The sequence below is a fragment of the Ambystoma mexicanum genome, chromosome 9 (genome assembly GCF_040938575.1).
Source record: "Ambystoma mexicanum isolate Mex_15411 chromosome 9, UKY_AmexF1_1, whole genome shotgun sequence".
Lineage (NCBI taxonomy): Eukaryota > Metazoa > Chordata > Amphibia > Caudata > Ambystomatidae > Ambystoma > Ambystoma mexicanum.
In genome coordinates, this window is record NC_090931.1 from 1514831998 (window position 1) to 1514858970 (window position 26973).

At 45.5% G+C, this 26973-nt stretch overlaps 1 pseudogene; it reads left to right on the forward strand.

Moving 5' to 3' along the window:
• Nucleotides 1-26973, forward strand: part of LOC138489389 (zinc finger protein 208-like) — a 259432-nt pseudogene that overhangs the window by 7130 nt on the left and 225329 nt on the right.

The window sequence follows — 26973 nt, forward strand, 5'->3', positions numbered from 1 at the left end:
ATCTCAGTGTGGAGAGTGGTAAGTGAGGCAGTGCCAGGGTGTGTGTAATCCATGTCTCAGGGAGGAGAGTGGTAAGTGAGGCAGTGCCATGGTGTGTGTGATCCATGTCTCAGGGAGGAGAGTGTAAAGTGAGGTAGTGCTGTGGTGTGGGTGATCCATGTCTCAGGGAGGAGAGTGACCAGTGAGGCAGTGCCATAGTGTGTGTGATCCATGTCTCAGGGAGGAGAGTGGCACGTGAGGCAGTAGCATGGTGGGTGAGCCATGTCTCGGGGAGCAGAGTGGCAAGTGAGGCAGTGCCATGGTGGGGGATCCATCTCTCAGGGAGGAGAGTGGCAAGTGAGGTAGTTCCATGGTGGGTTGTGATCCATGCCTCAGGGAGGAGAGTGGCAAGTCAGGCAGTGCCATGGTGGGACATCCATGTCACAGGGAGGAGAGTGGAAAGTGAGGCAGTGCCATGGTGGGTGATCCATGTCTCAGGGAGGAGAGTGGCAAGTGAGGCAGTGCCATGGTGTGTGTGATCCATGTCACAGGGAGCAGAGTGGCAAGTGAGGCAGTGCCATGGTGTGTGTTTGATCCATGTCTCAGGGGAGAGAGTGGCAAGTGAGGCAGTGCCGTGATGTGTGTGATCCGTGTCTCAGGGATCACAGTAGCAAATGAGGCAGTGCCGTGATGTGTGTGATTCGAGGAGAGCGACAAGTGAGGCAGTGCCGTGATGTGTGTGATCCACATCTCAGGGTGGAGAGTGGTAAGTGAGGCAGTGCTATGGTGTGTGTGATCCATGTCTCAGGGAGGAGAGTGGCAAGTGAGGCAGTGCCATGGTGTGTGTGATCCATGGCTCAGGGAAGGGAGTGGCAAGTGAGGCAGTGCCATGGTGTGTGTGATCCATGTCTCAGGGAGGAGGCTGACAAGTGAGGCAGTGCCATGGTGGGTGATCCATGTCTCAGGGAGGAGAGTGGCAAGTGAGGCAGTGCCATGGTGTGTGTGATCCATGTCACAGGGAGCAGAGTGGCAAGTGAGGCAGTGCCATGGTGTGTGTTTGATCCATGTCTCAGGGGAGAGAGTGGCAAGTGAGGCAGTGCCGTGATGTGTGTGATCCGTGTCTCAGGGATCACAGTAGCAAATGAGGCAGTGCCGTGATGTGTGTGATTCGAGGAGAGCGACAAGTGAGGCAGTGCCGTGATGTGTGTGATCCACATCTCAGGGTGGAGAGTGGTAAGTGAGGCAGTGCCAGGGTGTGTGTGATCCATGTCTCAGGGAGGAGAGTGGTAAGTGAGGCAGTGCCATGGTGTGTGTGAGCCATGTCTCAGGGAGCAGAGTGGCCAGTGAGGCAGTGCCATAGTGTGTGTGATCCATGTCTCAGGGAGGAGAGTGGTAAGTGAGGCAGTGCCATGGTGTGTGTGAGTCATGTCTCAGGGAGGAGAGTGGCACGTGAGGCAGTATCATGGTGGGTTGTGATTCATGTCTCAGGGAGGAGAGTGGCAAGTGAGGCAGTGCCATGGTGGGTTGTGATTCATGTCTCAGGGAGGAGAGTGGCAAGTGAGGCAGTGCCATGGTGGGACATCCATGTCTCAGGGAGGAGAGTGGCAAGTGAGGCAGTGCCATGGTGTGTGTGATCCATGTCACAGGGGGCAGAGTGGTAAGTGAGGCAGTGCCATGATGGGTGATCCATGTTTCACGGAGGAGACTGGCAAGTGAGGCAATGCTATGGTTTGTGTGATCCATGTCTCAGGGAGGAGAGTGGCAAGTGAGGCAGTGCCATGGTGGGTGATCCTTGTCTCAGGGATTGCCATGAAAGGGGATGGGATGGAAGGAGTCAAAGTAGAAAGCGAAGAACAAGGTATTTTTGCTGAGTAATTGAGTATTCAAGAGGTCAAGGGTAAGGTTAGTTGGGGGAGGGAGTGTAGATGCAGTGAAGGTGGTGTAAATGGACAGAACACCCTTTGTCAGCGGGTCTGGAATTGGTTTTGGAATGGGGTATGGGGTATGTAGGAAGAATGGGATGGCCGATGCTGGGGTACTGTAACGGGGAGAGGCTGATGAGGGGAAGGGGGAAGATCTGAAGGCACATTGCTCAGGAAGTTCAGGTGCTAGCGCAGGGTCCAGTCATGACGCAACCAGCAGAGCAATGCTGGTGGCCGGCAGCAGCCTTAAGAATTTAATAACACGCAGACACTGACTAAAGATGAAATAGCAAGCTCATGGCAACCAGCAGTGCATTAGTAAGTTTTTTAAAGTATTTCAACTTTCATGCTGCATAAGCCATACAACCCACAAATGAATTCAGTTAACAGTCGAAACACAATTCCAATATTCATAAAAAATCAAGATTTAAGACAGACGAAGGAATAACAAGAATAAACATCATTACATCAACCAGCAAGTGTGCAAACAGCAAGTAGTCTCTGGTGGAAGGGCCTGCTGTGCTCCTCGGTGCTGGGCTGTTGTTGCACCTTCTTCAGCCTCCTCAGCCTGGCTCTATGCAAGTACCGAGCCATGAAATGAACTGCTGACTCGTCCTAAGCCCCACAAACTGGGCACAGTGCAGTGTTGTAACCCTCGCAGTGTTGGGTCCGAGTTGCCAGGTACAGAGAGCGGGCGAGACGTGCCATAATCAGATCCAGATAGGTTTTGTTACCAAACTCGAACTTGAACATCAAATAAAGCACCCCAGTGCTTAGGTGAGCACAAGCCGCCCCCATAGCCCAGCGAGACTCTACCATGCTGGCACGTTTACCCAAAGCCTTATAAAGCACCCCAGTGCTTAGGTGAGCACAAGCCGCCCCCATAGCCCAGCGAGACTCTACCATGCTGGCACGTTTACCCAAAGCCTTATAAAGCACCCCAGTGCTTAGGTGAGCACAAGCCGCCCCCATAGCCCAGCGAGACTCTACCATGCTGGCACGTTTACCCAAAGCCTTATAAAGCACCCCAGTGCTTAGGTGAGCACAAGCCGCCCCCATAGCCCAGCGAGACTCTACCATGCTGGCACGTTTACCCAAAGCCTTATAAAGCACCCCAGTGCTTAGGTGAGCACAAGCCGCCCCCATAGCCCAGCGAGACTCTACCATGCTGGCACGTTTACCCAAAGCCTTATAAAGCACCCCAGTGCTTAGGTGAGCACAAGCCGCCCCCATAGCCCAGCGAGACTCTACCATGCTGGCACGTTTACCCAAAGCCTTATAAAGCACCCCAGTGCTTAGGTGAGCACAAGCCGCCCCCATAGCCCAGCGAGACTCTACCATGCTGGCACGTTTACCCAAAGTCTTATAAAGCACCCCAGTGCTTAGGTGAGCACAAGCCGCCCCCATAGCCCAGCGAGACTCTACCATGCTGGCACGTTTACCCAAAGCCTTATAAAGCACCCCAGTGCTTAGGTGAGCACAAGCCGCCCCCATAGCCCAGCGAGACTCTACCATGCTGGCACGTTTACCCAAAGCCTTAATATCCCGGTCATTGCTTCTGGTGACCTCCATAGGTACCCAAGGTTCACGGCCAACATCCAGGATTTCACGTGTTTGATCCATCTATGAGTCTCTATAATGGACCAAACTACGCAAAGGTCCATATTCTTACCCAGTAGAGGACCGGTTTCAGCTTAACATAGTCCCACACCAGTTGAAGATCACATTTCATGTGTATAGTGGTGTTTGGTGTTGCTTTTGGCACCATAAGCAGAGATTTCAGAAACTTAGTGATCGAGTATCGATGCTACCCCAGATCTCGGCTCTACAAGAACACGATGCTAGCGCCTGTAGGCGGTACAACGAAAGGGCTGGAGTAATGGCTCTAGGGGCTCCGATGGAAACCAATGAGGCCACCACTGTGAATTTCAAGGGGCGCAGTAGCACTCACTACATGTTTGGACCAGAGGCCATTTTTGCTAAACGTTATGCCCATATAGTCGTCAGCCAAAACCTGCATTTGTATCATGGTGACACAAAATATAAATAACAGGTCGTTAGCAACTGAAATATTTCAATAACTGGTCAGTCGTGACCTGGAAGCTAGTGAAGTAGGCCAGTAGTGACCTGAAAGATATACTTTAAGAAATATGAAAAAGTGAGCTAGGTCAAATAACCCTGATACCAGGTGAGCTGGGAGTTATGTAGCTCCTGTGTGTAGCCTAGAAGAGCCTACTTAGCTTGACACCAACAGCTGCCAGGAGCTACCTTTGGCTACCCAAGCCAACGAATGCCGAACAAACACACCTATGTGAATTTAACTCTGTGCATTTGGGAAAATCTATAAATACACATTACGACATATCTATATGCCATTTAAAACATAAGCATTCATAAATTACGGGCACACTTATATGTTTCCATCTTATGTGGAGGTTAGATTTGTGGAACGCTATGCACCAGCTCCTTGTTCCCCAGGGGTAGCTCCTGGTCACTGGTTAATGTTAGATACTCAGGAGCTGCTTTTAGCACCTGCTTATCAGATCCCCATTTCCAGCACTGTGATACTGTGAGTGCACAAAGCAAACCAGGTACTATAATCTGGAAGGGGAGCTATTGAGAACTTTAGTCTGGGAATCCCAGAAAAAGGCCATTTATATACGAATAACCACCCACAGGTCTTATAGACCTTATCCACACCCCTCCTGACACTTGTATAGCAAGAGTAGCTATTATTTGTATTTTGCTACCTATTAAGGGTCTAGAAGAAGGAGTCTGACAAGGAGAGGTCATGTTTGTTGCTATAGACTTTTATTAAAACACCAAAACCTAACTATCACTACCTCAATGAGGGGTTTCCCTGCCTCAACCTCGGTAACTATGGAAATGTCAGCATGCCCGTTCTTTGTCCCTGTCAAAACCCTGCATCTATCCATTACACTTAAACTTAGATTGTTCTAAACAAAGTGGAGTTCCTCCACCAGGAGAATGCCTCCCTTCTCCTGGCACATACTTTCCCACCTCTGTTGGCAGTCCTTGAATTACCAGGAAATTGCCTCCTTTCTCCTGGCACGTGCTTTCCCACCTCTGTTGGCAGTCAGATACATTTAGTTGGTTTCATTAACAATTAACTTTCAATTTGAGCATCCTCCATTAGCAATGATGCCTTTACAGCAGTATTTGAAGCCTGTACAGTCTTGCTTGCCCTGCCCATGTGATATAGCAATAATACTTGATAATGCCCCTAGTGCCGACGTAATCCCTATTCTGGTTCTCGGGTGGTTAATCATGTGAAGACATGTGGTGGGTTTTTGCGCAACCTGTGCCTCAGACAGAGGCTTACATCGCACCTGCCAGCTGTATGCGCGCTTATGTGCATGCCACTGTGACAGGTCTGAGAACCACACACACACGCACCCACCTACACACCTTCCAGTCTCCCTACGTCCGTGGCAATCAGGTCAGGGGGGTTTCATGTGATGTTCATACCGTGCCACTGTACTTCAAAACTGTGTCACCCCCAGATCATTGCTTCAATCCCTTGCCAACCGCACAGATCAAGGGTACCAGGGGTTTCTGGGGTACCAGTAGAGCAACACCACAAGAAGATGCTGTAATACTATTCCTTTCGAATCCAAAGACAAACATTTATGTAAAAATACATCGTTAACTACATTGAGTTATGAGGTACAAGAAGAACCAATTACAAAATGTTATGATGTCTAAAGTTAAAGTCTGGGAATTCCTATTTAACTTGCAACTTTACCAAAAATGATCTACTCCAAGTTCAGAATCTTTTCTGGGGCCATGATCATAGCTATTCTCCATTTGTGGGTATGTTTGTTTACAGCCTTGTTGGATAAATCTCTCCTCATTGGATTACTAATAAGACCCACCTCACAGGAGTAAGTTGTTTGTGCACGTCAGAGAGTTCATCTGATACAATATGTGAATATGTAGTGAGTTCCAAGCATCTTCTTCAGAATTATTTCTATATCTGTTGTTTTTCTTTTTTTATTCATGCTATGTTGTCTTTTCCATTTGCTCTTCATTGGCCTTGAACACATGTTATAATTCTGTATCAAAGACCAGTGTGTGAAACATATATTGGTCTTAGTGGTCTTTGTTTTAGTGTATAGCTGCTGGAACAGTATATGGAGAATAATACCAATGGTGACATGTTCTAGTTATATATAATGTATGAGATTATATACTCTAATATTCAAACATCAGTACGTTTTTTGAATATTAGACTGAAGAAAAATTTTCAAGAACTCAGTATTATCACACTCTTATTATACAAGACTGGCTAGTGTGTCTTTTATATTTCGATCCTTCATTGGAATAAAATTCTTTAAAAAGTTCCAATGTTGTGTTGGATATGTTTTAAGAGAGATGGGGAAATTACCTCGAATTGTCAGCAGTGAGTATTAGACGGACGCTGAATGAGTTTGGAGAAAAGGTATTCCCCACGTGATGGTAACAGAAAAGAGGAAAGGGGGGAAAGGAATTATTTATTACCCCAAATGATCTTCTATAATGCATGCAACATGCACAGCCATCAATTGGCAAATGTGGAAACAAGAGGAGTATTGTCTGCAGTGTTAGATGAGCTGAAGTGTGTTACCGCAATTTAGCTCATCATAAAGTGATACATAAGTCTCTATTGGCTGCTCCCACTCCCATCTTCTATGCAATGCTAGATATGTGTATCTATCAGTCATGGGGTATATTCCATCTCCCGGTACCTAATGGCATCATAAACACGAGCTCCGCTTTTTTCATTGTTTATCAGATTTCTCTCAGAACCTCTAGATGGAATATAGTCCCATAGTCAATTGCTACTCATTTTGTTCCCCAGTAAATGTCTTCTTTTAGGAAAATACTGCATCAAACTGTGGAAGTGAAATTCTCGCCCATGTCTCATCTGTTCATGTATGGGGGGCAAATACGACTGGATTTGTACTCAATATTGCAAATGTAAGTCTGTGTAGGATTCTCCCAACAAGTACATTTCTGCAAATCTCTCTTCTGATTAGTGAAGACTTAGAGGCAGGGTTTATCACGGCAGCACCCGGTGAGTTTGTGAGCGGAGTGTAGGCTGTACAATGACATAAAATAATAAAGGGTACCTCTGCTTCTTTCAACAGAGAATGAGCAGCCATCAAAGGATGCATACTGGGGAGAAGGCCTATGAGTGCACGGAATGTGATGAGCACTTTGTACACACATCCAAGCTGAGAAGGCATCCGAGATCTAACACTGGGGAAAGACCGTTCAAGTGCTCGGAGTGTGAGAAAAGCTTCACTCATAGCTCACATCTGCAGAGGCATCAGATGACCCATACTGGGGAACGGCCATACCAGTGTACAGAGTGTGGGAAAAGCTTCACTCGGAGATCAAATCTGCAGCAGCATCAGAAGATCCATACTGGAGAGCAGCCATACCAGTGTACAGAGTGTGAGAGAAGCTTCACTCGGAGCTCAGAATTGCAGCAGCATCAGAGGATCCATACTGGGGTGCGACCCTACCAGTGTACAGAGTGTGATAAAAGCTTCACTGTGAAATCAAATCTTCAGCAGCATCAGAGGATCCATACTGGGGTGCGACCCTACCAGTGTACGGAGTGTGAGAAAAGCTTCATTCAGAGATCAAATCTGCAGAAGCATCAGAAGATCCATACTGGGGAGCAATTCTACCAGTGTGCAGAGTGTGAGAAAAGCTTCACTAAGAGCTCACATCTGCAGCAACATCAAAAGATTCATACCAGGGAGCAATTCTACCAGTGTGCAGAGTGTGAGAAAAGCTTCACTAAGAGCTCACATCTGCAGCAGCATCAGAGGATCCATACTGGGGTGCGACCATACCAGTGCACAGAGTGTGTGAAAAGCTTCACTCAGAGCTCATATCTGCAGAAGCATCAGAAGATCCATACTGGGGAGCGGCCATACCAGTGCTCAGAGTGCGATAAAAGCTTCACTCAGAGCACATATCTGCAGCAGCATCATAGGATCCATACTGGAGAGCGACCCTACCAGTGCTCAGAGTGTCTGCAAAGCTTCAATTATAGCTTGGTTCTGGTCAGGCATCAGAGGATCCATACTGGGGTAAAACCCTACCAGTGTACTGAGTGCAAAAAAAGCTTCAGTGACCCCTCCACCCTGAGCAACCATGAAAGGCTCCACACCGGGGTGAAGCCATATGGATGTACTGAATGTGGTAAGCACTTTAATCAAGCATCAAACCTGATGGCTCATAAGAGATCCCACACTGGAGCGAAACCCTACCCGTGTACAGAGTGTGATAAAAGCTTCACTCGGCGCTCATATCTGCACCTGCATCAAGGGATCCATACAGGCGAGAAGCCCTATCAATGCACGGAATGCAAGAAAAGCTTCAGTGACCCCTCCGCCCTGAGCAACCATCAAAGGATCCACACAGGGGTGAAGCCCTATGGATGTACAGAATGTGGTAAACACTTTAATCGTCCATCACATCTAATGACGCATCAGAGATCCCACACTGGAGAGAAACCCTACCAGTGCACAGAGTGTAATCAAAGCTTCACTCAGAGATCACATCTGCACCTGCATCAAAGAATCCATACAGGAGAGAAACCCTATCAATGCACAGAATGCAAGAAAAGCTTCAGTAGCCCCTCCGCCATGAGCAGTCATCAAAGGATCCATACAGGGGAGAAGCCATTTGGGTGTACAGAATGTGGTAAGCACTTTAATCGTGCATCAAACCTGATTGCTCATAAGAGATCCCACACTAAAGAGAAAACCTACTACTGTTCAGAGTGTGAGAAAAGCTTCACCTGTAGCTCAAGTCTGTCCAAGCATCTGAGGATTCATACAAGGGGGAATCCCTACCAATGCACAGAGTGCAAGAAAAGCTTCAGTGCCCCATCAACCCTGAGCAGTCATCAAAGGACCCATACTGGGGGAAACCCTATAAATGCACAGAATGTTGTAAGCGCTTTAATCGTACATCAAGCCTGATGTCTCATAAGAGATCCCACACTGGATTGCAACCCTACCAGTGTACAGAGTGTGAGAAAAGCTTCACTCACAGAACATGCCTTTATGGAGAGTGACCATACTACTGTATAAAGCGGAAGACTCTTCATTCATATAGTGATAATCCATGCATATGTTAGACATGGACTTCCATAACAACGCTGCATTATTTATAGTAAAGAAAATCAAGAGATATTTTGCAAAGAGAAACGTGTATATCCCTAACAATTCCACAAGTTCTGCACCTGAAGGCTAGAGGTGATGTCAGGGGCCAAAAAGTGGAATTCCAATCCAACCATTGTTCCATTTCCTGATGATGATCAGATCTGTTGGGAATCTTGGAAGTCCTGCATGATCAGATACTGTTGGCACCACCCATCCTGCTCCAAAAGACACTGCATATCAGGCCCTCAGTAAAGCTAGACCACAAGGATCGGGCAGTCTGCCACCTCCACAGGACCCTGTTCTGCTGTTTTGCTTTTCTGTTGGCCTGGCCCACCCTGCTCCAAATTACTCTGTATATCAAGTTCTCAGTGAAGCCCGAAGATAGGGCGAGGCAGTCAGTGACATTCTGCGAAGGGCTGCAAGCCTTTGAGGCTGCATCTTTACTACAGTCCCTGCTACGCCACCTTACTTCCTTTGATACGACTCTTTGCATAACGAACAGTAAAAATACTGAAGTCCATTTCTTTTTTGAAGCTATTTTTCTTGCCGTCTTGAACCAGCTACAGATTTATAGTGTGATCTGAGATCTGCTCCATCAATCATAACTGCCTTTTAACTTGTAATACATCTGTACATTTGCAGTACAATCACCTTCTCATATCTTTCCCATCTCTACTTGAATGGGACTGGCCAAAAGTGTGCATGTATTTTTATTTGAAAAATTAATGTCGATTGGGGGAAGCCCAGGGGGAGACAGACTAAAGCTGCCCCTTGAGCCAGTCAAGCATACCCCACTGAATTGGTCCATATTTTATGATACTCTAAAAATGTTACTTCAAAAGGATGTTGAAGCATCAAACTACTCCACACATTTCACCTCCAGTGGCTCAAAGAAAGTGGCCTACCTGGTTGCACTCTTAACAGAGGTAAATTCGTTAACACATGAGATTGAGGGCCTCTTAGAAAATCTTAATTGTCCAGCTGCAGCACCTATATCAGACCTCCCTGCTTCAGAAAAGCAGCCAGAAGCACCGAAGGGAACAACATGCAAGGACTCGGTGAAATCCCACCAAACAAAATGATCTTTTTCAAAATCTAAACCAAGCAAACATACCATCAAATGACATCATTCTTCGACTGCAATCCTATTGTGAACCCCGAAACTGTCTAACCAAATGCAGGATGTAATTATGTCCTTCCAGTTCGGATGCATTGCTCCAGGCAGGTCCCAGCGATTCCCTCAAGTGACCAATTGTCAAATAATCAACCATCAACTGCCCAGTCAGGGGCGGAAGACTCCTTACAAGTCCCTTTTGTTATCTCTGAAGGAATCGAAATTTCCAACAAGGAATAATAAATCAGACAACACTGTTTCTTCTTTTCTGCTTCTTCCTTGTTGCAATCCATGTTGGCAATTGACATGCCAATTATGTGATCCACACGTTTTGATGGATTTAACTGCTCAATTGGATCGTATGCATTATGTGGTTATGTATACCGTTCTGTTATATGTTGACACACTGTTGTCTGATGTATTATTCCTTGTTGTCAATATCTGTTGACTTTTGAATTAATGGTATAGCTAAGCCCTGAAGACGACCATTGCCAAAGGGTCCAAACACGTGTTGGTGGCATACCAGTACAATGAGACTTCATGTTTTGAAATCTGATCAAGAGGTGTGTCCGTTTCTTTGGACTAACTACCAAACACAGCATATGTATGATTAAAGGGTGTAGCACACATTGTCGAAGGATCATTATTTCCTCCTACTGTTTGGCACCGTGAACAGACTATTCTTACTTCAATGTCAATTAAGGGAATCTGTGCTTCACTAACAGTCCATTCAAAAGATCCTCATACATAACATATTGATTGGGCCTTGTTTAAGTCTTGTTGGAATAAGGACCAGTCAGATCAATGTCCATCTTCTTCTGAAGCAGTTGAAAGCTTATACCATGTTCTCCTTCTGCGCCCGAGGCATAAAGGGGCACACAACAAAAATTTACATTTATATTTATTTAATGGAGGAATACAGTCTTTCAAGGAGGCAGAAGCTCTGTGCAGGAAATCGAAAGACATAGATTCCATCTTTGCGATTTCAACCTATTTGGCCCAGGCCTGGTGGATAAGATGCAGGATCTTGGCATTGCCATGAACCATTGTGGACTCATCCAAGAAAGAATGAATTATAGTGCCTGGTGCACCTTGATGGTAGACTATTATACGATTAGGGTTTCGTCTCCACTGCTGTTCCTTATCCTTATTCTTCTACTTAAATGTACCTTGAATACTACAATCTGATATTGCTATACACTTTTCTAGTAATGGCATATAATAATTGTGTGGTTGATTGTGGTTTTCACATGGAAAATAGTTCCTCAACTAGGGTGGTAGTATTAGTGTTACTTATTCATCATTTAAATGTATTTTGAATTCTGCAATTTGATGTTGTTTCACTTTATAGCCACTTATGGATTATGATACTCAGTGTGATTACCCGTTCTATTATCCATGGGGCCATATGGGGCCTCATTATGAGTTGGGCAGTGCCACCAAATACAGCGGTAATACAGTGGTAACAAGGTTACCACTGCATTACTGCTGCATTACTGCACCTACATACTATGGATTTGGAGGTAAGGTGGAGTAAAAACCTCCAGCAAAATGCTGGAAATAATTCTGCCACATTATGCCAAAAAACTGTCATTTTGGTGGAATTAGCACCAGCGGAATTGGTGCCCATGGTAATTCTGTCGGAATTCCCATGGAGTCATATGGACTCCATAAATGGAAACTAACACTGCCACACAATTACTTGTAATCCAGCTGTAATCCCGCCAGACCAAATGGCGGTAACAGTAAATACATTTGGTGCAAGCTCATCAGATTTACCACCGAGATACTGTACTGCGAGTTCCCTTTAAAGTCACCAATAAAAATTACAAAAGCAATCCAAAAAGGAGTGTACACCAGGCAAGAAGTAACACAGTTTATTCAGGGCCCCAGACGCAGCCAAGAAAGCAATATTCACACAGAACGCAGAACAGAACTGCATGAAAGTCGCTGTCAAAGATACACCCCTAATGTGAAAGCTTTTATAATCCTACAAGCTAATTAACATCAAAACACATTGCATCATTAGGCTAATCCTCCATGTGAGGCTGAACTTGCATTTCTAGCACGTCATTCCCCCCTTTTACTGATTCATCAATAACTCTTCTCCCCAATCCCCATTCTGCTGCTGTCTTTTAAGTGATCAATACTCTTTTTAGTCTACTCATTTAACCTCCATCATCTTCCTAGTTGTCTGATGGTCCATCTATCAACACACACCCTTGACGATCCTTATCACATGAAATCCAATAGGCTTCATAATGTTCTATATCGTTGTGTTGTGTTGTAACCCAGTCAACATTATCCACAGTTTTTTCCACTCTTGGTTACTGTGTTAATGTGCTTATTTCTATTTTTTACCCTGCCAACATTCAGGGACAACATATATGTTCCTCTCTGTTTGTTAGCATAGAGTCTCAAAATATGTTTACTGATGCAGAAGGTGACAAGCATGAGGACCAACACGGGGACAGTCACTTTGAATACTCCTGAGAACTAAGTGGCTACCCAGGTGAAAAGGGTGAAAACTGTTCGATTGCACTCCATTTGCTTCATTTGTCATCTTCTCATGGAATGTCTGTATTTGAATGATAGCTGCTCTCAATGTTCCATTTGATGCTTCTCCATCGGGCACTACCGGGCAGAAGCTGCTTCCGATCTTGGCACACACTCCTCCTTCTATGGCAGTAAGAAGGTCCAACACGTACCTATTCTAGAGAGCCAACAAATGTAGTGCCATCAGCTCTTTCCTTACTGCGTTTAGGCCTTTTGCTGTTGAATTGGCCCATCACAGTAACTTGTATCTTGTCAGCTGAAGCCACTTGGCATTAGCTGCAGTTTGCACTCCCGTTAGCAGCAAAGAAGCTGGGATTGCTGTCAAGATTTCTGCACTGTTTTCAGACCAGTGGTTGTTTGATCTTCTTTTTCTGCTCAACACTCCTTGCATTGTTTGCTCCTGTTATGCTGTGCCACTTTTTTCTTCAGTTCGATCGACTACTCCTTTAAGGAAAGCCTCATGTTGTTGTTGCGTTTGGGACACCACCAGGGCAGGGCTATGCAGTGTAACGATCACACAAAGACCACCCCAATCAGGAGAAAGCTGAGCGTAGCCTTCAAACCACATGCACACCACAGGTCCATGATGATGGCTGCCCCCAGCGCCACACTCCTTATCACCTTGGCAACGCCAGTGTTAATTCCCAAATTGATTGACCCACTGGACCCGAAACACAGAGGGAATTGTGTAAACTGGTTGATGAGTTTCACTTAGCCAGGTTTTAATGCATGTAAATATTTCCCCCAAACTGCCGTGCAGCTATTATTTACTTTCGACACCACAATTTGTTCAAATCCCACCAAACTTCAGCATGACATTGCATTATTTCTCCCTCCCATTGGCCACTGTACCACACCGCCCCCTTCATTCTCATCAAAGATCTTGTGTGACACCAGGAAATTCTACCCCCCTTTATCTGTACACTGCAGTCGTTTGTGTTCACTAATCATGTGCTCCCCCTTTTAGAGCCTTCTGTTATATATTCTACTATCATCTTTTTTGTTTCTCTTTTTTGAGCCATGCTGTCAAGTTGCACGTAATTATCTGCATAAATCTCCTCCCCTTCATCCACCCACTGGACAGAAACGCTTGTCCCTTGAAATAGACCCCTCATTTTGCAGAGGGATAGATGCATTAGGCATCCTTCTTCCTCGTATGATACAGCCTGTGGTAGGAAAAGCTTGGATGCTCCCATTACGTGTGGGATGAGTGAGCAGACATAACATGTACTGTTTGCCCTTTCTCTTCCCAGACGTAACATTTCATCGGACCAGACGTTTCCCGACATTCTCTCATGCCCTTTTTCAGTGTCATGATGGAACTCCTCATGTTACACATTTCTTTTGTTTCTTTTCACACTATTTAAATGTATATCACTCTTTTCTTTAAACAAAAAACCTAATAACCACATTAATCCCATAATAACGCATATTAATATTATAACACTCCATAAAATATAAATCTTTTGCTGTGTGCTTATAAAGCCATCAGGCCTCCTTACGAGATCAGGGGTAACCCGCCAGTGCTTCAGTCGGGTTGCTGCCCACCTCGTAACAGTGCCACTGGGATATTACAAGTCCCTGTGGCCCGGGAATTCAGGCAGCAGAAAGAGGAATGGGGACATTGAAGCACTGGCACTGTGCTGGGGCTTTTGTTGCTAACAGTGCTGGGGCTTCCGTGAAAACCATGCCTGCAGGGTCTGATGCCACAGGCAGGTTAGACCTGCCAGGAGAATTGGACCCTGCAGACATTCTCATAGTTTGGCGGTCCAGAACGGCTGCCGATACGTTGCTTCTGCCACCCTTATTTCTGGACCGCCAGACTTGGAATGAGGCCCATTGTCCTGAAAAACACCCTCTCCTTCTATTGTTGGTCTTCTATAAAACCTTATTGCTGAGAAAAAGGTTAATGAAAGTTGCTGCATACTCCCCATCACGTTGTGCTCTGCCCCTCTTCTCCCTGGGAGCTGTCTACCACAATACCGCCAAACTCATAACGAGGCCCATGTCTTATGACTCTTATTTTGTCTTATAAATATATTGGTATTAAGATTTTTAAATATTTTATCAAATGCATTATATTTCGGTTATATACTTTTATGATTACTTAAAACCAAAATAAAGTTTAAAGAAGAAGATCCATGTTTTCCATCTGGAGACAGGGGCTGTAGCCACCAGAGGCGCTATTGAACAAATCTTATACCGCTTGCCTGTGTGTGGCTCCCTTACCCTTGAAATTGAAGCACAATGTGAATGTGATTTTGCTTAATAGACATCAGTCACTGGCCACAAATTATGAACCATTTTTTGCATGTTATTACTATTGCGTTATCGGGCTCTGCCAGTGGCTTACATGCCTGATAATGTCACACTAGTCTGTGCTATCAGTCTGGTGATGATGGCTCCATGGCACCCCACCCCCCTCTGTCCCCTGTGATGGCGTTTTATACCCCCTAACCCACCTCTCTCCCCCGTGAGGGCGTCTTGTACCCCCCAAACTCCCTCTGTCCCCCTTGATGGTGCTTTGTACCCCCACCCTCTGTCCCAAGGTGATGTCCGTTTGCCTCAAGTCTTCTCTGGCCCCTCATCCTGCTCTGCCCCCACCCTGCTTTGCCTGTTCTCCTCTTTCCTGCCTTCCTCTTCCCCCTATCCCTTCTTCCACCCCCCTTCTCCATAACCACTGTTGGAGTTGTCTTGATGCACTATGGTTTCATCATCACTGACCTATTGCCATTGCTTGGATTTGACTTTGAGGACACATTGGGCCTCATTATGAGTCAGCAGGTCCAGAAACAACGTTGGCGGTAAATTCACTGCCACTGTTGTTTCTGGACCGGCTGATTCCGAGTTCCGCAGGCGGGAGGTGTCGCGACCTGGTGGGAGTAACACCACACGCCTGCAGGCGGAAATGGAGACAGTGGCTCCATCATAGACGGAACCAGTGTTTCCATTGTCCCCATTCCCATGGAGTCCTATGGGACTCTAGGTGAATGGGGATTTACGGAATTCTGCCTCCAGAATTACCGGGTCACCGGGGTCGTAATGCCCTGGTGTTTCTGGCAATCATGGAGGCGGAATGGCTTTTCGGTTCCGGCGGCAGCCTACCGGTTTTCCGGCACAGTTACCGCCGGACTCGTATTGAGGCCCATTGCCTTTTATTGCTTCACCTTCTCAACTCTCATGATGGACCTTCCCTGGATCTCATACTCAGGGTGGCCCTGAACCATGTTGTGCCCATCGTCATCTTGAATCTTTGGTCTCATTTTCGGTTTCCAGCAACATTATGTATTTTACTGACCCCTGCAACTGTATTCTCTCTCCCCTCTGCGTCTTTGCTCTTTCCTTTCTCTGCTCTTTCCCCTTGTCCCTTCACCCTCCCTCCCTTTCTTTTTCTATGCATTTACTCTATCAGAACTGTCCCTGACCTAGTAGGATAGCATCAAATGTTTATCTCTTCCCCCTTCAATTACTTGTTTCCCCCAGCACTATCTGAAATGTCGTCAGACCTAGTATGATAGTCGCTTGTTTTGTTCTTCTCTTTCTCCCTCTACTCCATCCCCTATGCCCCCATACCTATTGTTAAATTACGGCACTACCTCAATTGTCGTGCAGCCACTTGTCTGCCTCATTCTCCTTCCCACCCCGTCCCCTCCCTATCTTTGCCAAAAGTTCTTACTCTATCACGAATGTCTCCTGACCTGTATGATAGCAGCTTGTTTGTCTCCCCCCCCCGCATTTGTTTTCTCCTCCCTCTCCCCCTCCAACACTATCTCAAATGTCGTCAGGCCTAGTATGATAATCGTTTGTTTTGTTCTTCTCCTTCTCCCTTTACTCCACCCCCCCACCAATTGTTAAATTCTGAAACTACCTCATTGTCGTCAAGCATAGTAATGTAGCCGCTTGTCTGTCTCATTCTCCTCTCCCTCTCCACTCCTTATCATTGTCAAAAGCTCTTGCACTCTCTGAAATGTTGCCAGACTGATTACAATAGTTAATTTCACATTCTGAATGTATCAAGGACTTGAAATAATGCCACTGTATTCTCCCTTGTTCCCTCCCTGCCTTGAAGAGCTTTGAAACAAATGGTGTATGGGCGCTATATAAATAATCAATTCAATTCATTATTATTAGTCCCGAGACGTTTCTGGAAACCTGATTGATATTTTTTCATGATATTATTGGTCTTAGCCCAGCTAGTTGGCTCCTTTAAAAGGAATGATGCAAGATCTTGCATCTAGAAAGGCTATTAGCCTGTAACTGCTAGCCTGTAGCATTTTGGATTCCCCTAGTTTGCCATTTTGAAAATAATCACCAGAAAAGATGCAGGCCAGGACCGGGCAGAATTAAGGAAGATAAAGGGCCTCATTACAACTGTGCCGGTATGGAAACAACAGTGCCGGTAAGCCTACCATCACCGTTGTTTCCGGACCAGCACAGTACAACTTTGCCGGCGGGTGCCGTCCCGCCCGCCAGGGTCAAACCTGCCAAATGGGACGGCACACACCTGCAGGGTGGTGCTCCCGTGTCCCGATTCTCATGGAGTCTTATGGGACTCCATAGGAATGGGGACTAACATAATTACTGGCGCCTGACTTCCCCAGTATTACCAGGAAGTCAGGCGCCGGTCATTTTTTTCGGGTCTGGCTGCAACTCACTGGCAGGGTTACCGCCAGACCTGTAATGAGGCCCATAATCTTGCGGAACATAATTGCTATGCTCTCGGCCCATTCTGTCAGAGTGTGATACCGCCTTGGTCCTTGTATGACCGGTCGCGCTCGTTTCGCCAACCACAACATGGCGCCTCTTCCATTGTGCACGTTTGCCAACCAAGACATGGTGCCCCACGCATCTGGCCAACGAACCTGTTTTGGCCAACCAAGCCAGGAACCAGTGTACCTTACGCAGCGTTATGCTCCGAGGGAGTAGCTCTCTCACACCTGTCCATGTAAACCTCTGGAGGAAAACAATGTGTCACGTTGCAACTTTCCCTGTTGCCGGTAATGCTCCCTTCTTTCCTGTTTCACTCCCTGGTGTTGATCCTTGCTCTTTTTACAGTTCCCTTTTATCTCGCTCTGACTTCCTTCTTAGCTACTCCATGCCTCCTACCTTCTTCTGACCCTTGGCTCTGGCTCCTTGTTCCTTGTGTCTGTCCCAGTGCTCTCTACTTCAGCTATTTCCATCCTACCATTATTCGTGGGCTCAGGTCATTACCCTGCATTGGTACTACGATACAGCAACCTGTACTGGAACACTAACCTTGTCTGCACTACAAATCTGCAGTAAGGTTTTTTTTTTTTACTCCAATTGGAATTTTTCCTACTGGTTTTTCCTTCCCTTTGCCAGGCTGGTCTTTTTCATCAAGAAAGCCCTGGCATCCGGTGAAGAGAGACCCTTTCTTCATCAGAGAAGGACCGCTGAAAAGGATCAGGGTAAGCAAAAGGCTACACACACTAAAAGTACTAAAACATTCTATAGTATATCTTTCACGATGTTTGCCGTTCGTTGGGCCCTAGGGGCTCTGGAGTTCTTTAACTTCTCAATCACCTCTCATATATCACAGGATCAGAAGAACCCCTCCCACTTGTTTAGTTTTCAACATGGGTATTGCTGTTTAACCCTTCTCAAAATAAAGACATGATTTTTGATGTAATTTACCCTGTCCACTTTTACATGAGATTTGCTTGCAAAACAAAAAAGTACATTATTTTGAGTCCATTTTGTATAATTTTAAGCATCCCGGTAGTGCATCCGTAAGTGCTGGGAAAGCTGCTTTGCTGCTCCACTCTGTTCCGTTCTCCTTTGGATTCTGATCCTAATCATCACTCTTGGGCGGTACGAGAATAGACATTCAACGCTCGTTCTAATATACATGGATTACTGACTGGGACTGCTACAACAACTTTGTTTTGTTTATTATTTTTACAGATATATTCCATCCTATGGTGCTTTTCACTTTAAGAACTCTTCACAAACTCCCGCCTTCATTGTAAGGTCACCTCCTATATATTGGCTGTGCATGCGCATCCGCGTGCACGTATCCCGGTAGTGCATCCGGAAGTGCTGGGAAAGCTGCTTTGCTGCTTAGCTGAGCAGCGAGCAGCCAGTAGCCGGTATATTTTGCTTTTCAGCTTTCGTATTGTCCTCATTAGTTTTTATACTGTTTCACAATCTGTTTGTATTTCATTTTGGCCTGTTTTTAATGGCTTGCTTTCTCATAGGTCTTTTATTTTTATTATTGTATTTTTATGTTTTGAATTGGTCTGATATTGTTGGGGATCAGAAGGATATTTTTGCTTACTCCTCATGGTGAATACACGACTCCACTGGGGAATCCAGCACATGCAACGCGGCTTATACACCCTTAAATCTAATATGCCGGTGGTGAATTTAGGGAACACTCCGTTATCACGGTTAGATACTGCTCTTCCCAATCCACTGCCAGTTCAAATAGCTTTCAAGAAAGCTATAATGGCGGCATCAACGGCTCTTAATAGGAAAACTCTGGCCTCAGACATCCAACTGTTTTATTCACTGAGCTGTGACACCGCAAGTCTGCCTTCAGATAGCCACACGATATCCAATGAAACTATGTGTGCAGTGGTCCCAGACTTTGTCCAACCGGTGGCTGACCTCCCTCAAAAAACCCTTTATCAATTGTTTTACAAATAAAGAAACACAAATAAGTGAAGTCTTGTTTTTCTTCAAGAACTCTGCGGCTCAGAATGTCTTGCCTGTTTCTTTTTCTTCTAATGTGTCGTTACCCTCGGCTCAGCTCTGTACGATAGATTGAATGGAGTCATTTTGAGCTGCAGCACGAAAATGCACGAACACCTCAGGCATTTCTTTAAATGCCGAAAATTCATTCTCAGTCAATAATGATCTTTTAGGAGATTTCAATTTTCAGAGTAACTTGTCCCGAGAGTCTTTTGAACGACCTAATGCTGAGGCTCTACATGAGTGTGAAAATGCAAAATATCTCACATTCACCTCTTTTATTCCAGCAATCGGTACATAATTCCACCATTTCCGAGAATTAATATAATCATCCGACTCCTCGTAGAGTACCAGTGGCTGTGAAAAATCTGCTGGAGAATTCTCCATCATCAAAAGGAATGCCTTTGTTAGAAATAACCTTAATGGCCACGTTGAACACCTTGTTCAAACTCTTTGGAACATTAGAAGATAAAGTAAATCATCAAACTGAGCTCTTAAATCTACTAATGCAATAAAGGTCAAGAGCTCCCTGGTCAATATGAAGCCTCTTATACCCCTGGGTCCTACCACAACTAATCAGTCCATTTGTGTAAACAATGAAAACGCAGAACCTTACTGCAAGCCAGATGGAAATGGATTTGTTCAAACTTGTTCTCTTACAAAAACTCGTCCAACTTTTGATCATAACATTGTACCCTGGGAAGTAGACCAAGAAGATTCTAGATCACAATCGGTGATCAATCAGTGAGTTTCTTAAAAAAATGTTTTTTTAAAAAAAGAACCAAAATCCACCATATGCAAACAACCATGACATATTTGAATGTCTGCAAGCACAAGAACGCAATATAAAAAAGGATCAAAAACATTTTGCAGTACTTAAAAAAATCTAAAAATGTAGTTTGTTCTCTGAAACTAACTACCTCAAGCACTAAAAGATTTTTGCGTGCTATCTCTAATGAAAAAAAACTCAAACTGTTCTAAAGAGTGTAGCGCCTCGTAAGAAATACACCAAATGCGCATCGAACTCTCCAGAAAATGATAATAAATCTCAAAAAAATCCTCTTACTTAAGAACCTTTGGAAAAATTAATCCCGGCAGTTAATGAGGATTCTGCCATTGATAAAGAAACTATGTTACCGGATACACAGGCTCTAATTGAACCAATATCCACTGCACCTCGATGGAAACCGACAGATGTACCATTGCAATCCAAGTTAGAATCTCGGCAACTAGAAATCCAAAGATCGCTCATTAACTATTTCTCAGCACAACATGAGTATCCACGCAAGGATACAGAAATCACATGCACGACTTTCCAAACAAACCATCAGTTTCCGGCCCATTTGCACCAACAACCATCCACACCATCAATGGCTCAGGGTCCTGAGTCGCATGTACAAGAAACCGGAAGAAAGTCTGTGATGATCAAGTCAGCCCAGAAATGTGTACACACGTGTCAGTCATCAACATCTTATCACTCTCTCTTGTTAAAGTGTTAATCGGCCCCTTACCCTGCATATGATCTGAATAGGGTAAGTGTGTTGAACCTTCTTGAAGAGATACCTATTCTAGAAGAGGTCTCCTCATCTGATATAAGTCAAGTTGAATTCCGCCATCCAACCGATCTATCTGCAGTAAGACTACATATTCAATCAAGAGCAGTCCTAAATATTTTGTGGCAAGCTAAAAAGGAAATGTTTGATTTAGGTTTGAATTAGTGCAGGACTTGACTTACTCATCTCGGCATGTATAGCAGTGACTTTTAAAAGGCCCAGAGCCTTGAACTACAGTAACACATACCTCCTCTTCTCTTTTGGATCGCTTCTCAATATTATCCTCTATCAAGAATCAAAAGGACTCATGGTTGTCAAGATCAAGAATTACCCATAAAGCCTAACAACCCATTCTACATAACCATCTACCAACTTCCTTGGTGAGTTGGAATACTAGAGGCCTTACACACTTATTAAACAACTCAAAAAATAACTTAAACAGGTAAACATTGTCGTCCTCCAAGAGACATGGGGCCTCATTACGAGTTTGGAGGCAGCCATGCCCTTAGTAAGGGCATGGCTGCCTCCAAACTCAGGTCCGGGTCTGTGGTCCCTGAATGGGGAAATACCGGGCCATTCCGACTTTGGAGGGCCCGGTATTTCCCCATTCAGGGAACCCAGACCATCCCCATGCCCATTTGAGCCCCCATAGGGCTCAATGGGAATGGGGAGCATGCTAACAACAGGCCCGTTAATGATGGTCCCGTTGTTAGCATGCTGGTCCACTCGCGGGACCCAGTTGGGACGTCTGGTCTGACGTCCAGAGTGGGTCCCGCGAGGGGACCTCGTAATGAGGCGGTACGGGTTAACAGCGCCGGCACCTTTACCGGCGCCGTTAACCCCTTACTGCCTCACTTGTAATGAAGCCCCGGGTTGCTTGACATTCCAATATGGGATGGTTATCAAATTGCATCAGTCAATGCAATGACATCTGGTAAAGGACGTTTGTGCGCCTGCCTGTAACTGCCAAAATTGCAACTGGATATATTTGTGAGGCCTGGGCATCACCAAATCATTACATTCAGTTAGGTGCAATTAATCAAGGTTCTGCATTGTTGGTGCTAATTAACATATATTGGAGCCATGCAAAAATCACAGATAAGATTTGTTTGGAAGATTTGACCACTATCATTCATTTAATTTCAGCTGTGGATAATATCTGAGCAGTCATTTTGGCAGGAGATTTAAATTTACATCTTTTGAACGGTAAATGGCTTCATGATGATCCCACTACCAACATATGACGTGCCTTTAAGAAAGCACACAAATGGGGCACTTCCAGGAGATTGTCCAGCTAAGCCTACATGGACTAGAGGACTTCAATCTTCAATAAGTGATTATATCTATGTAGATGAACATACTTTTGTTAATGAATCAAGATTAGAAGTCATGATATGGTTACTCTGTTGTGGCTTTGGAATACAGCGAGTAAAAACCAAACAAAGCAAACATATTCTGGTCAAAAAACTAAGCATACAGCTAAAAAACGTTTTCGATGGGTACCAAGTAAACTTGATAATCTACGTAATGCAATAACTCACTCTCCACATTCGATTATGGACTCAAATGATCTGTCAGTAGATCCATTTTGTCACAGCCTGGCAGCTTTTTGTAAATCAATCCACTAAAATAACAAATCTGGTTCATAAACCGAAGCATGCGTATGATGCAATTCTGCGAGAATAAAAAGTTAACTTCCACAGGAACATGAGAGCGATCAAACATCTTGACATCAAGGAGCAACCTTTACCTTTGAAGCTTATAAAAACGAGATACCGAAATTGGATTGAAAGCCGACAGTCGCTGCTATATCAACAAGATGGAGAGCGTATGCTACTTTCACTGTCGTCTAAAACTTCAGCTGCAGCTTGGAAACTACTAAACAACATAAACGTTTCCACTCAAGTCCAGACACAAATAAATGGGGTGACATCGCAAACATGGCATGACCACTTTCTCCTCCTTTATGTTGGCCCCGAACCTCTTCTATATACCCAGACAACATCGACAAATTGTGTCCTTGAAAACTGTATATCGGATATTAATCTATGTATCACGAAAGAAGATTAACTAACTTCATGTTCAAAGAACACTCAATGGAATAGACAGATATATTATATGAAGTTTTTAAACATATCAATCAGACTAATGCCTTACCAAAACCATGGTTAAAATAAATTAGAATACTGATATACAAGAAAGGAGACAGAACTGTGCCTGTAAACTACAGACCAATTACCTTATTGGACGCACCAAGTAAGATTCTTGCACGATTTATACTTAAAGAGTCCAATAAATGGACGTAAGAAACATCGAATCGTGAGCCTTACCAAACTGGTTTTGTGGCAGGCATGGGAACATCAGTGAATCTAATGATTATCTCGGCCATAAAAACCCAATGTGCGAACCAACATCAGCCTCTTTACTTTGGTTTTGTGGACTTCCATGCAGCATTTGACTCAGTCTCGAGAGAACTCTTAGGTATCAAGTTAGAACTAGCTAACTGCCCTTCAACCTTCAACCTTGCTAACTTTGATTATGTTGTTAGATACGGATACTTCCATACAAGTTCGACTCACTCTGGTTGGCATTTTATCGAATTCAATACCCACTTTCAGAGGGCTGAAGCAAGGTTGTATCTTAGCTTCAGCCCTCTTCAACTTTTTTATTTCTGATTTCATAAAATACATTACACACATGTTAACAGATGCACCCAACTGGTCCCATGTTTATGCTATGCGGACGACTTGGTCATGATCTCCAAGACGCCCAAGTGCTTACAGAGAATGTTAGATGCCCTTGGAAACTATGTGATACAAAGTCTGCTGGACATCAATTTAGATAAGTCTAGAGGCAAGAAAAAATCATTCCAACTTTGTTGCTAACTGCTACAAGCGGTTTCTCAATATATTTACTTAGGAGTAAAAATAAATAATCAACTTTCTGATGCTCCTTATCTGGCTTCTATAGTTTTGAAAATGTGTGTTGCGACCTCACATGCTAAAATCTTACATGCTAGATATGGGAAGTTCTCTTGTATATCGCTTTGATTACATTTTTTATCCAAACAGCATCTGCCCAGGTTCTTTATGGAACTGAAACTAAACCAATAATGTCTGAACACTTCCTAGTAAAGTTGGAGGGTAAATATTGGAGATAAGTCCTCTGCTTACCTAAAGCAACCCCAATGGCTATTGTGCGGCAGGAACTGGGCATTACTTCATTGTACTGTTTATACATGATAACCATCTCTTATCTGTTTTAGCTTGCTATGTTGATTCGTCGAACCACAAATTCATTCAAACTTGGACATAGGATGTTACTACTGCGTTGTTTGAGGCTAATATATCCAAAAATCTCTCGATAGTAACCCAACCAGAGCGAAGAGAAAGCTATTGTTGTTTGATTGGATGAAAACATGACAGGCGTGTATAGGCTACAAAGATTTCAATCAAAACGCTTTTGTCATTAAAGCACTTTGCTCGGTTGAAGGTTACTTGGTGAAATGTCCAGCTATCAAACTAAGAAATGCATGGTTACGAATAAGATTGAACTTGTGGCCGGCATATCAGTTTTTGGCACAACAAAAAATCATCAAGCAAATATTAAGCATTTGTCGATTTTGCCAGCAAACCGAGCAAGCTGAATATTGAAACATTTGCAGGGTAATTCATAGAATCCAGCGCACAAGTAGCGCACGCGGCTGGCGCACAGCGTGCGCCTGCGATAGTCTGCGCCAGCCGCGTGCGCCAAAACCGAATCCGGCGCACAGCGTATTCATGGATTTTAGCTTCCCCAGGCAGCCGTGGCGCCAGTTACGCCCCCAGGAACGCCCCTTGCGCTGGGAAATCTCATAAAAATCACAAACCAGCGCAAGGGGCTGCGCTAACACTGGACCATCACGGCAAGCGGCCCATGCGATTTTCAAGGGTGCGCGGGAAGTTTCACACGTCAAATCCCAGGCTACGTCCATTTCAGGGGTGCGCGGGAAGTTTCACACGCGAAAAGCTAGGCTACGGGAATTGCAGGGGTGCACGGGAAGTCCCACACGCGAATAGCCTGTCCGCGTGTATTTCAGGGGTGCGCGGGAAGTCCCACACGCGATTACAGCAGGGCACTTGTATTTCAGGGGTGCGCGGGAAGTTCCACACGCGATTACAGCAGGGTACTTGTATTTCAGGGGTGCGCAGGAATTTCCACACGCGAATAGCCTGGGCGCGTGTATTTCAGGGGTGCGCGGGAATTATCACACGCGAATAGCCTGTGCGCGTGCATTTCAGGGGTGCGCGGGAATTTCCACACGCGATTAGGCTGGGCGCGTGTATTACAGGGGTGCGCGGGAAGTTTTACACGCGACTTCAGCAGGGTACGTGTATTTCAGGGGTGCGTGGGAATTCTCACACGCGAATTGCCTTGGTACGTGTATTACAGGGGTGCGTGGGAAGTTACACACGCGATTAGGCTGGGTGGGCCCTCACAGGTGTACCCTGTACACCCTCCACGGCCCCTGCAGGCAGCCCACAAAACAGGGGACTACCCTGCACACCTGATCATGTCCCCCTGCACCCCCATCCACCAGGGGCACCCTCCACCAGGCCCCCACCCATGTCTCCCACCACCCCCACCCCCCATCCACCAGGGGCACCCTCCACCAGGCCCCCACCCACCAGCACTGTGGGGCACGTGGCCAGCAGGCAGTCAGGCAGCAGCAGATGGCAGGTGGGAGCGTGCTCAGGTCTCTGGGGGACTGTAATTTTGCCTCCTGGCCAGGAGCGTGGTCTTTCGTGTTTGAACGCGTGGACAGCCTGATAGGGAGTGATTTTGCACGTGAAAACCCCACACTCAGCGAATCGCGCGAAAACCCGTCACCAGCATATGTGCGTCTATAGTTACCTGCACGTGCAGTGTCAAAGCGTGTGATTGGTGAAAATGGATCTACACGCAGGAGTGACAAAGCGTGTGATTGGTGAAAATGGATCTACACGCAGGAGTGACAAAGCGTGTGATTGGTGAAAAGTGAGCTACACGCAGGAGTGTCAAAGCGTGTGATTGGTGAAAAAGGATCCACACGCAGAAGTGACAAAGCGTGTGATTGGTGAACATGGGCCAAGCACGTACACGCCGTAAGTGACGCTGTACGTGTGGGCCTGTATATAAGGTAGTGTTGAACACCATTTCCTTGTACGTGCTTTTCGTGGAGAGCGAGTGGGTGAATTCTGTACTTCTTGTCGTTTCACACGCGATTTACTTCACGGCGTTTCCAGTTCGTACTCCCTGTTACCTCTGACAGCTTTTTCTCTTTTTCCTCTTGTACTGGTTTACCTGGGCCTGTTCCCTCAAACAGTGTCCCCTTCTACTGTTGTCCTGTCTCCTCAGACAGCGTACACATCTTCTTTTGGCGGGGGTGTTGCCAACCAAACGCGCTCATTTTTCACGCTCTTTTACCTGGCAGACGGTGAGTCACGCACGTATCTAACTTCTGTGCTTGCCCCGTGTGTAGCCTACCCCTTCAGAGGTCATTCTAGGCTGCGTGTGACACGCATACGTTCATTGTGTTACTGGATGCCACAGCGTAGTGCAGGGTTTTCCATCAGCACACGTGGTCTAGGAGGGGTATTGTGCACGTTCCTTAACTTTTTTGGGGTGCCTGTGCGTTGCGTGACCCGTCATCTTTCCCCAGGGGTGTCATATAGCCTTGCCACTGCACTAGGGTACGAATACCATCTGGTACCCAACCCCTTTGACACCCAATTGCCCAGGACAATTGTGCACACCGACTCCCATACGCACAATACCATCAGTGCCATGGTTGGGAGGCGTGCAAGCCGTAAGGGTGGCAAAGGTGGCCGAGCCACACGTGGTGGCCGTGGAGGATCCACTAGGGGACGTGGTTGTGACTTGCAGGGTGCCCCTGTCCCCCCCAGTCTGGAGGACCAGTCAGGGACACC